The following is a 10832-nucleotide window of genomic DNA, read 5'->3' on the forward strand; positions in this document are numbered from 1 at the left end:
ATTCAAATTATGCTGTTAGATGTTATACTTATTTATTGAAATGGTCTTGTAGCTTTGATAATTCAGTGTAGTGATTGTTCACTTTTTAGAATGACATTGTAGGGTAGGTGTGAGAAGCCAGACCTGGCCAGTTTTGACATAAAACAGGGATGAGTTTTGGCTGGAAATGGTCAGTTTAAATGCTAAAGGGTCAAATCAGTAAGTACAGGATATAAGCCTGTATGTAACCTTTGCAAGTTATAATACAATATTACATCATAACATGTCAACAGCGACATACTGCTGCATCACGCCATATGGCTGTGACCATACAACCACCATCACCTCTACCACCTACACCTCTACACTCTCTACTATTACCACCACCACTACTACCATACCATCGACATCACCATTGTTACTTCCTCCACCACCACCATCAAATCATACTACACCACTTCTACAACACTACCACACCATCTGTACCATCACACACACATATACTTATTATCCCACAACCACACCACCAGCACCACCACCACCTCGTCCACCTCAGTTTTCTGTTGTTAAAAAAAAAAAAACTATTCTTTGTCAAAATAAACTTCTTGTTATTAAAAAGACTGTCATGCTGTTTTCTGTTCAATTTTGAACATATTTTGAAGATATTTGGTTCAAAGTTCAGATCCTATGTTTTGGTACATGTGACATTACTTTCTGCCAGGCCTTCCCCAACTCTTTTCAGCCACCCACTCACAGCTCAAAGTTGGCTGTGATTTAGTCATTATACTTCACATTTTATGTCATGTAAGTACCTTTTCCATTTCCCCTTTTCTTTTTACATACACATAATTTTCTCATATCAAGTTAATTTCAAGACTTGTTTGTTCTTGTCATTCATCTTTTTTAAAAATGAAATGATATAATTTATATTAACAGTAACAAGTTGTAAGCAGGTATGACTGTATTGTTAAGAAGTTAAGTGGATTTTCTTTGTAACTCCCATGGTTTTAGGTGTTAATCTTACTGTGTGATACCTTGGGCAAAGTTTTTTGCTGTAATCTCAAATGAATTGAACTATATTTTACTAAGTGAATTGTGGCAGATAAAAACCTCGTTATGTATGTATGTATGTATGTATGCATGTATGCATGTATGCATGTATGTATGTATGTATATATGTATGTATGTATGTACATACACATGTGTATGTATGTGTATATATTGTGTACTTGTGTCTGAGTGTATGTGCATATGAATGTGTGAGTGTTTGTGTGTATTAATGTGTGTATGTATGTGCATATGTATGTGTGGATGTGTGGATGTGTGGATGTATGCGTGTATATGCATATATATATATATGTGTATGCATATATGTGTACCAGTATAAATAATACACCAAGAAATTTTTATATCAAGAAATCTAAAATTTAACCATTCAATGAATATAAATTAATGAAATAATCTATCAGAATGCAACATGTAGCAGGACTGACATGGAAGCTAAAACTCTTGAAATTGGGGCTCAAGTATGGCAATAGCCTCAATATTGAAATCAATAAAAGGAACTAAAAGGAACAAAAGAATAATAATTACAGACTATTAAATGACTATACAACACTAAATGACTATAAATACACCCAAATGACTATATACACAACACTAAATGACCATAAATACACCCAAATGACTATATATACAACACTAAATGACCATAAATACACCCAAATGTCTATATATACACAACACTAAATGACTATAATTACAATGCCAAATAACCAAATGCATACCTAAATGACTATATATAACTTAATGATGTAAAAATACTCACCTGAATGACTATATACAACCCAGAATCACCACATATATATAACTAAATGCCGGATAGGTGCAGGTATGGCTGTGTCATTAAGAAACTTGCTTTGCAACTAGGCTTTGAGGTTCAATCCCACTACACAACACCTTGGGTAAAGGTCTTCTATTGTAGCCCTTGTGAGCGGATTTGGTAGGCAGAAGCCATCTACAGATATACATACAAACATCATTACATACATACATACATACATACATACATACATATATATATATATATATATAATCATCATCATTTAATGTCCATTTTCCATGCAGGCATGGGTTAGACTGTTTGACCAGAGCTGGTAAGCCAGTGGGCTGCAGCAGGCTCCAGTTGTCTATTTTCATTATATGGCTGGATGCCCTTCCTAATGCCAGCCACTCCACAGACTGTACCAGGTGTCTTTTATGTGCCACCAGCATAGGTGCCCCTTATGTGTCACCAGCATGTAAATGTCAGTCTTTAAGGTAGTGCTTATCGTGGCTATGAATTGTTTTGACTCTTATGACTAGCACTCTTAGTTGCTTTAGTGACATATATATTTTTGTCTTTCAGCTGAAAAATTGCTAACAAGCCACCCTTATTATTTATATATATAGACATAGTCTGATCAATAAGTACTTGGGACTGTTGCCATAGTAACAAGGCTAAAGCATGCTGAGTGAAAACACTTAGCACAGATTGACCTTGAACTCTGCTAAGCACATGCACTAAGTTTTAACGTTCTAGCTCACTTTTGCTGTTTACAGCAGTGCTTGGAAGGAAGGGGTGTAGCATGTAATTGTCGCATTGACCATAACAGAGAAAGTCGAGCAGAGAATCTGCATCAAATTTTGCCAAAAGCTTGCCGATACCTGCTCTTGTGCAATTGAAACCCGAGTGTCTTTTTGGTCAGCTGAAAGCAGTTTTGGCACAAACTTGGCAGGCACACATCTGATATCCAAATCTTCAGTGATAATGAACTGAACTGAACCGTAACTAGTCTGCACATCCTCTGATAATTCACTGATAGTAATTCGATGATTTCCCCTCACAGCTGCTTGCATATCTACGATGTTTCTCAGTTCTCAATGTCCCCTCTCCCATTCTCTTTTGCCTTATTCTTCTCCTCCTTCTCCCTCACACACGCATGTGCACATATGATCCAGCAACCCTTTCGTCATCTCCATCTGGTTGACTGAAGTCGCCATTGTTTAGTGACAAAGACAACAGAAAATTGTTCCACACCAAGATGGAAATTCTCAAGAGAAGACTTCTTTACTGGTAATGGAAATTTTCCCCCTAATTCTATATTGCTATATAAAGTACATTGTCACCAACTGGTGAATAAAGCAAACTGACAGTGGCAGTGAGAACAAATTGAATTGTAATTGCTCACTTTTCTAGTGAACTTAATATCTGTTTCCAGTGTCAAGAAATGATAATGTGAAATGCAATAGTAGACTTTTCCTCTAAATTTTTATTGATTTTCTTCTTTTTTTTCAGAATTAAACTCTCAGATCAGACTGACAATTCCTCCCACCTCTCTTTCTCTATCAATTTATTTATCTATCTATCTATTTCTCTCTCTCTTTCTCTCTCTCTCTCTATCTATCTCTCTCTCTCTCTCTCTTGAGAATCTATCAATATTCACCTTTAACATTAAAAACTTCATGTTGTCATTTAACTGGCAATCCACCATAATACTCCACATGCTGTTATTACAGTATATTTTATTCTAATTACAGCTTCCTCTTATTTAACTGTTATCACACTCTGTGATTAAAATATTTCAATATTTTTATATTTTGACAATAACCTTCTTGTTCATAACTATAACTTTTTAAATATTTCCTTTATCATAATCTATTGTTGTTGTATAATATCTATTTATCAACAAGTGATAGTTTGTAGAGTATTGATACATATAGCAGAAACAGCTGTAAGCTAATGAAGTTAATTACATAATTCCTATTCCCTTGTCACTTATCTAATTTCATATTATGCTCTGTACTTGTTGAATACTTTACTCTGAAGCATATGTATATTGGAAGGGCAGGTATTTGTACAACAAAGATAGCTACAAGTATATCAAATACTATATCACATAAATTCTTGATTTATTAAAATCATCTCAGCCTCTAGAGGATGTTTCATAATTACCAATAGGCAATTAAGACCAACTCTGCTTGAGAAAGGGAGATAATCTCAAGATACAAGATTTCTCTAAAACTGACATTCCAGGGAGGAAAAGGACAGGCTTATTATCTGAAGATAAGAGGACAATCTTATCTCCAAATAAGTTTCCTTAGCTACAAGAGATCTTATCTCCTGTAACCAAGGAACTTATACTTCCTCTAGAGGTGGAAATCTATAATAATAAATGTGAAGTTCTGTCTGTCTGGGATCCCTGTATCTCAGTCTACATTTGCTCTACATAGACCTATTATGCCATTTTGGAATCAGGATGATCCCAGGATTGAAAATCTGCCCTTCGTTTGGTTCTTGAACATCCAGCATTGAGATTTGATTTAAAAGCATTTGGGTTGCGATTTCTAGCAGGTAAAGCTTGGCTGATTCATGCCATCCTGGTTGGCATTCGTCAGATGGCATTAGAGATCAAAAGAGAGATAAATGACTTTCGCTTTATTAATTATATGTCAAGATAAGAACTTTGGGACAAATTGGCCAACAGTTAGAATTCAAAACGGGACTGGAACAATAGAATAATTGCATTACAGAATTAATTCTCATCAGTCCTTAACCTTTGATCAAACACCACTAAGGCATATAGTCATTATAGAAGTATTATAGTTATGCTATTTAGCTCTCCTTAATTTTGGGCTGCAGGCCCAGTTAGCCCTCCACAGGAGCTAGCTTAAAAGTCTGCACGCAATGCGGCTTTTAAACTAGTAATTTTAATAAATCAAGCATTTGTATTGAATAGTATTTTATATTTATATATTTACCTATTTCCACAGTTAGATGAACTTGGCTCCATTTATGTTTAAATATTCTGACCACAGACAACACATTTGCCAACTCTTTCAATCTGTTATCTAGTTGTCATTCACCCTAGCTCCTTGACTGAAATTAATGGTTATTCAATTCAATGAAATATTTTATCAACTAAGAGAGAGAGAGAGAAGGTTGTAAATCAATAGGGTTATCTTTTTTATTGTTTTATTTATTTGATCTGGTACATGTACTGGAGTTTCCCCACCAACCCTTTTTCTTTCTGCAGAGTATTGGATTTTATTTGTTTTCGTTTTTATCATTGGCATGTGTTAGACAGTGGTAAAATAGAAAACAGGTTCGTTATGGAAAAACAATTGATTGAGATTTGCTCCTCTTGCATACATATGTGCATACTGTTATGATGTTCTTTAGCACCGACTCAACCCTGATCAGGTAGATCTATAAACAATTGTTACCATCCTTCTTCTTTTTTTTTTAAATAGGTATAATACATCAAGGACTACATAGCCTTCTTTTTTTATGAATACCCAATTACACATCTTTTTCAAGCAAGGTTTGGCTGCTATTTTTTGCAGATTGAGCAATTATATCAAGTCTCATACCTTGACTATTTTAGTTGTTTGATTGAAGTTTTTTTTAATAGTTATTTTTGTTGCCTTTTCTTAATTACTGGCAGCTGGTAGAATCATTAAATACAACTGATGTTTATCGGGAAAAAATCAAGATATGTTCCTCTGGTTTTACACACACACACACACACACACACACATGTCGTTGTTGCTGTTGTTGCTGGCAGTGGTGGTGGTGGTTATGATAATAGTGGTGGTAGTAGTGACAGTGGCAGTTGTGGCGATGGTGGTGATGGCAGCAACAGTGGCCACAGCAGCAGTGGTGGTGGCAGTGGCAGTAGTGGTAGTGGTGGTGATTTGTGTGTTGGTTATGTTACTCTTGTTATTGCTTGCAGCAAGTGTTACTGCTGTTGCTGCTACTGCTGTTGCTTTGTTCATGCTGCTGTTTAACCCAAGACAGACCTGGCATTCCAGCTGTGAACATGATTACCGTCTTCCTAGGAAATACATTATCCAGTACGTCCTTCTTCTTTTTAAGACAGCAGGATGTGATTTGAGGGAAATCTGGCTGTTGTTTTTACAGGTCAGTAATCATGTAGAGGTAACCTCAAGGTAGATATAAATCATTATAACAAGGTGAAAATATAAAACAGGTAAATGACTTACAGTTCAAATGATACTTTATTCTTTGTCTAAAAATTTTGTAATATTTTGACTCACAGACAGATTCATAAAATGTAACCAGACAGACAGACAGCTACACACACACAGACACACAGACACACACACACATGCACACATACACATGCACACACACATGCATGTATTCACACACACACACATACATATACATGAATGCTTGCATGCACATGCACATGTAGATGTACATGTGTGCACACATGTAGATGTACATGTGTGCACACATGCACATGCCCATGCACATGCCCATGCACATGCGCACACGTGTACACATACACACATAATGCACAACAGTAAAGTGGTATGCAATCATACATAGAGGTGCAGGCATGACTGTGTGGGTAAGAAGCTTGCTTTGCAACCACATGCTTTTGAGTTCAATCCCACTGTGCAACAACTTGGACAAGTCTTCTACTATAGCCCTGAGACAACAAAAGCCTTGTGAGTGAATTTAGTAGATGGAAACTGTGTGGAAACTCATTGCAAGTGTGTGTATATGTATGTATGCATGGATGGATGGATGGATGGATATGTGTGTATGTATGTTTGTGTTTATCTCCCTACCACCACTTGACAATCAGTGTTGATTGGCTTATGTTTCTGTAACTTGGCAGTTCAGAAAAAGAGACTGATAGAATAAGTACCAAAATTAAAAATAAGTACTGGGGTCAATATGTTCAACTAAACCCTTCAAGGCCATGCTCCAACTTGACCACACAGTCCAGGGATTGAAACTAGTAAAAGATTTAAATAATTTAACAGAAAGATTCATCCACACACGTGTGTACGCACCAGTAAAGAATTATACAATCATACACACACATATAGAATATGAAATTACATATCTACTCATACATTGCATGAAGTGGGTGCTGTAAAGTTCCTGGCTTTGAGTTAAAAAAGATACAGGAGGATCAGTTAATGATTTCATTCGCCATATTCCCCTTTCAGATTCAGACGTGTTGCGGTGACTCTAGGACATTTATCCCCCATGCGCAATAACCCCACAAGGAGACAATTACCCCTGAGGACAACAGATGATGATTTAAAACTTCATTATATATTGGAGGGGGTGTAATTGTCCTAAGGGGGTAGTTGTCGTCGGGGAAAATTGTTCTATGGTGGGGTAATTGTTCTATGGTGGGGTAATTGTCCTGGGGGTAATTGCCCTGATACGATTGCAGTGGTCCTTCAGTTTTTCTAAGCCTTGTAAAAGAACTTGGGGGGTTACACCTCTAACCAGGCCTTTCATGATACCCTTAAAGCCAGGAACTTTTCAGCACCCCCTCTTATATATACCTACCTCCCCCCCACACACACACAAACATATGTTTGTACATATATGCTCAAATATACATGCATGCACATACACATATGCTCAAATATGCACTCGCATACACGTATCCTTGTACACACAGGCTCAAAACATACAACACACACACACACTAAAATATGCTTATTAAAAACTTATTGAGTGATCTACACACAGGAAAAATGTATAAATGTGTATGTATTAAGATTACAGAGAATACAGAGAAATATATGCCTGTACAACCATACTCTTACATAATTACACATATGCATGCATACATACATGTGTACGAACTTAAACACATGCAGACATACACACACTTATACATACCCACCAACACCTGTAAAAAAAGGTACTTGTAAAAAATCAAACATCAGCACTCAAGATACACATCACACATGCATGTATGCACTACTAAAAATGCAATCCCACATTCATGCACTCATTTACACGCACATGTTTGCAAACACATATGTCGCACAGTCACACATACACATATTCATAGAAAGAATACATACGTCAACCTCTACATGATAACTCAACTTACTAGAAATAACAGCCAAACCTCTCAATTCACACTATATTGGTAGAAGAAAAAGAACAATGCACATTGTATAATAGAGTCCTAGACATTCCTCAAAAAAGACTGGATTGTCATGGCAAGAATGTCTGCTCAGTCAGAGTTGACCTGAATGCAAAAGAGATTGAGTTGGGATCACAGGTAGGCAGGCATAAATGGTAGACTGTGTATGTGGCAAATACACAGATACACAGAAGGAGTTATATGTATGAATGCACCTTGCAGGGGAGCTGGCTATTCTAAGAGTAGAGTAGCCAGAGTAAGAAGTTCAGGGAACAATTGACCCTACTAATAACAATGAGTTTCTCTCTCATAGTAAAGGGTAGATTATATGTTATGCATGAAGAGTGATATTACATGGAAGCAAGACATGAGCTTTGAATGCAGAAAATTTGTGAAGACTAGAAAGAAAATTAAGTAAGCTTGGAAAGCAGAGCACAAATGAACTGAAAGAAAAATTGGATATAAGAGAAATCATATGTAACATGCTAGAGAAAAAGCTGCTCTGGTATGGACATAGGATGTCTGTTGTATATTAAAAGTGTTGAGCACTTTAAGTGGATTGAACCTGTGGAAGAAGGAGACTGAGGAAGGCATAAGACGAAGTGGTGAATATTGATCTCAAGAAGTTGGACTTCATGAAGTAGATGACAAAGAATCACAAAGAATCATGATGAGTGATGATATGCATTGCAGGAGAGGTCCCACACACCTATTCTGGCATGGTGAAATGAACATTAGAAAGACGTTGATGGATTTACATTTGGGGTTTCTTATCAAGTATATTCCAACTTAGTCTCCATCAACTGTGAAAGTGCATGGTTTAGTAATAAAGGTGTTGCACTCATGGTCAGAAAATCAATGTTTCAATTCCCAGACCTGGAACAGCATTTTGTTCTTGAGCAGATCACTTCTTTTCACATTGTGTCAGTCAACTCAACTGTAAACGAGGGACCTTGCAACAGACTGGTGTCCTGTTCAGGAGACTGTTGTGATCTCAGTCACTTATATGCCATGCAAACAAAGTAAATGGCCCTAGAAGTCCCAAGACTCAAAGCAGTAATCAGAGGTTACCATTATCTTTACTTCCATAAACTCTCCTCCCCATTGTGTTATCTTCTCATCCATCAGTTATACTATCTCATTTATTCATGGCCTGAGAGAGTTTTGAAGATAAATCAAGGTCTAGACATCTTGCAGCTGACATCACCAAAGTAAACATTTATTGTGCTCACCATATGGTGATGGATGACAAGTGATTGACTATAAATCAAATAGCCAATGCTTTTGGCATATCCCATGATAGAGTTGAGAATGAACTTGGCATGATGAAAATTTCTGCTTGGTGGGTGCCAAATCTTCTGACACCTGATCGAAGCTCACCAGGAAAATGTGGTATTGTCTGAGGCAGATCCAGCTAGCTTCCTTGAACATTTCCTAACCCAGGATAAGTGTTGGGTTTATTACTTTAAGCCAGAGACAAAGAGACAGTCCATGCGGTGGAAACACTCCTTCTCACCTGCTTCAAAGAAGGCCAAGGTTGTTACCATCTGCAGGGAAGGTGATGACCTTAGTTTTTTGGGATGTGAAAGGCATTGTGTTTTTTGATTATCTTCAAAGCGGTACATCATCAATGGAAAGTACTATGCCAGCTTGCTGAAGTAGTTATGAAAGGCTGTCAAGACCAAACGCCCAGGAAAACTGATGTAAGGGATCTTGTTTCATCAGGACAATGCTCCAGCACACAAGTTCTTGCTTTCAATGGCTGCTGTGTATGACTGTGGCTTTGAACTGGTTGATCACCCACTCTATTCTCCTGATTTGGCCCCAACTGACTATCATCTGTTCCCCAACATGAAAATACACTTGGCTGAGAACCAGTATCGCAATGATGATGACATCATATCTGCTGTTCACGACTTTCTTAATCAACAAGATGAAAGCTCCTTCATCAATGCGATGCAAGCACTGCATGAAAGATGTATGTGAACTGCAAAGGGGACTATATTGAAAAATTAACCTCATCTGTCACATTCTATGACAGTATCTTTATCAGCCTATGAACTTTTCAGTCAACCTTCTTATCTCTCACTTGTCACTCATTATTGACACCAACCACTTTCTTTCACAATTACTCATCTCTATTATTACTCATGTGAAGACATCTGATCTAGTGGTTAGGATGTTGCACTCATGGTTTCAAGGTCATTGTTTTGATTCCTGGACCAAATGGTGCATTGTGTTCTTGATAACATTTCTGTTGCTGGTATATCAATAAAATGCACCAAGTACACTGTTAAGTGGTTGCTGTTAGGGAATCATCTAGCCATAGAAATCATGCCAAAATTGGAACATACAATCAAGACATGGTTCTCCCAGCCCATTTATGAGGACAATAACTCCAAATGAAAACTAACTTGGACTCTGACAGCCTAACTAACCCATAACAATGCTGCAAGAGGACATAAAATGATGTTAATGAAAATGTTACAATCATATTTTGGATCTTTTTTAAAACGGGGGCCACATTTTTCATTAACGAAACACTTTGAAACTTGGAACACTGGTAGAATGTGTCATATAAAACATCTTTTTCTCTTAGTCTTCTTTAAAAAAAAAGAAATCCATAAATTATTCCATGTTAAAGTTGTCGTATTTCTGTAATTTCAACCAATCACTGACGTCCATTCAGCCGATATACACTAAGTGCCGACTACATAAACAAACGATTCTGAAACAATTAACCCTAACCCTAACCCTAACTCTAACCCTAACCCTAACCCTAACCCTAGGGTTAGGGTTAGGGTTTGGGTTAAAGCAAATTTAAAATGAAAAAAGCAAATAAAACGAAGAATCGTTTGTTTATGTAGTCGGCACTTAATG

At 37.0% G+C, this 10832-nt stretch overlaps 1 protein-coding gene across 4 annotated transcripts in view; it reads left to right on the forward strand.

The window, feature by feature from the left end:
- Positions 1-763: 763 nt before the first annotated feature.
- Positions 764-10832, forward strand: part of LOC106880554 (uncharacterized) — a 92302-nt gene continuing 82233 nt past the window's right edge. Inside the window, exon 1 of one of the 4 annotated variants that reach the window (XM_052972451.1) lies at positions 764-783. The gene's annotated coding sequence lies outside the window, so the exon portion shown is untranslated. Of the gene's footprint in view, positions 784-5758; positions 6012-10832 lie in introns of those variants that run through there. The other 3 variants (XM_014930565.2, XM_052972449.1, XM_052972450.1) reach the window with 3 other exon arrangements.

This window comes from Octopus bimaculoides, chromosome 13, assembly GCF_001194135.2.
Source record: "Octopus bimaculoides isolate UCB-OBI-ISO-001 chromosome 13, ASM119413v2, whole genome shotgun sequence".
Taxonomy (NCBI): Eukaryota; Metazoa; Mollusca; class Cephalopoda; order Octopoda; family Octopodidae; genus Octopus; species Octopus bimaculoides.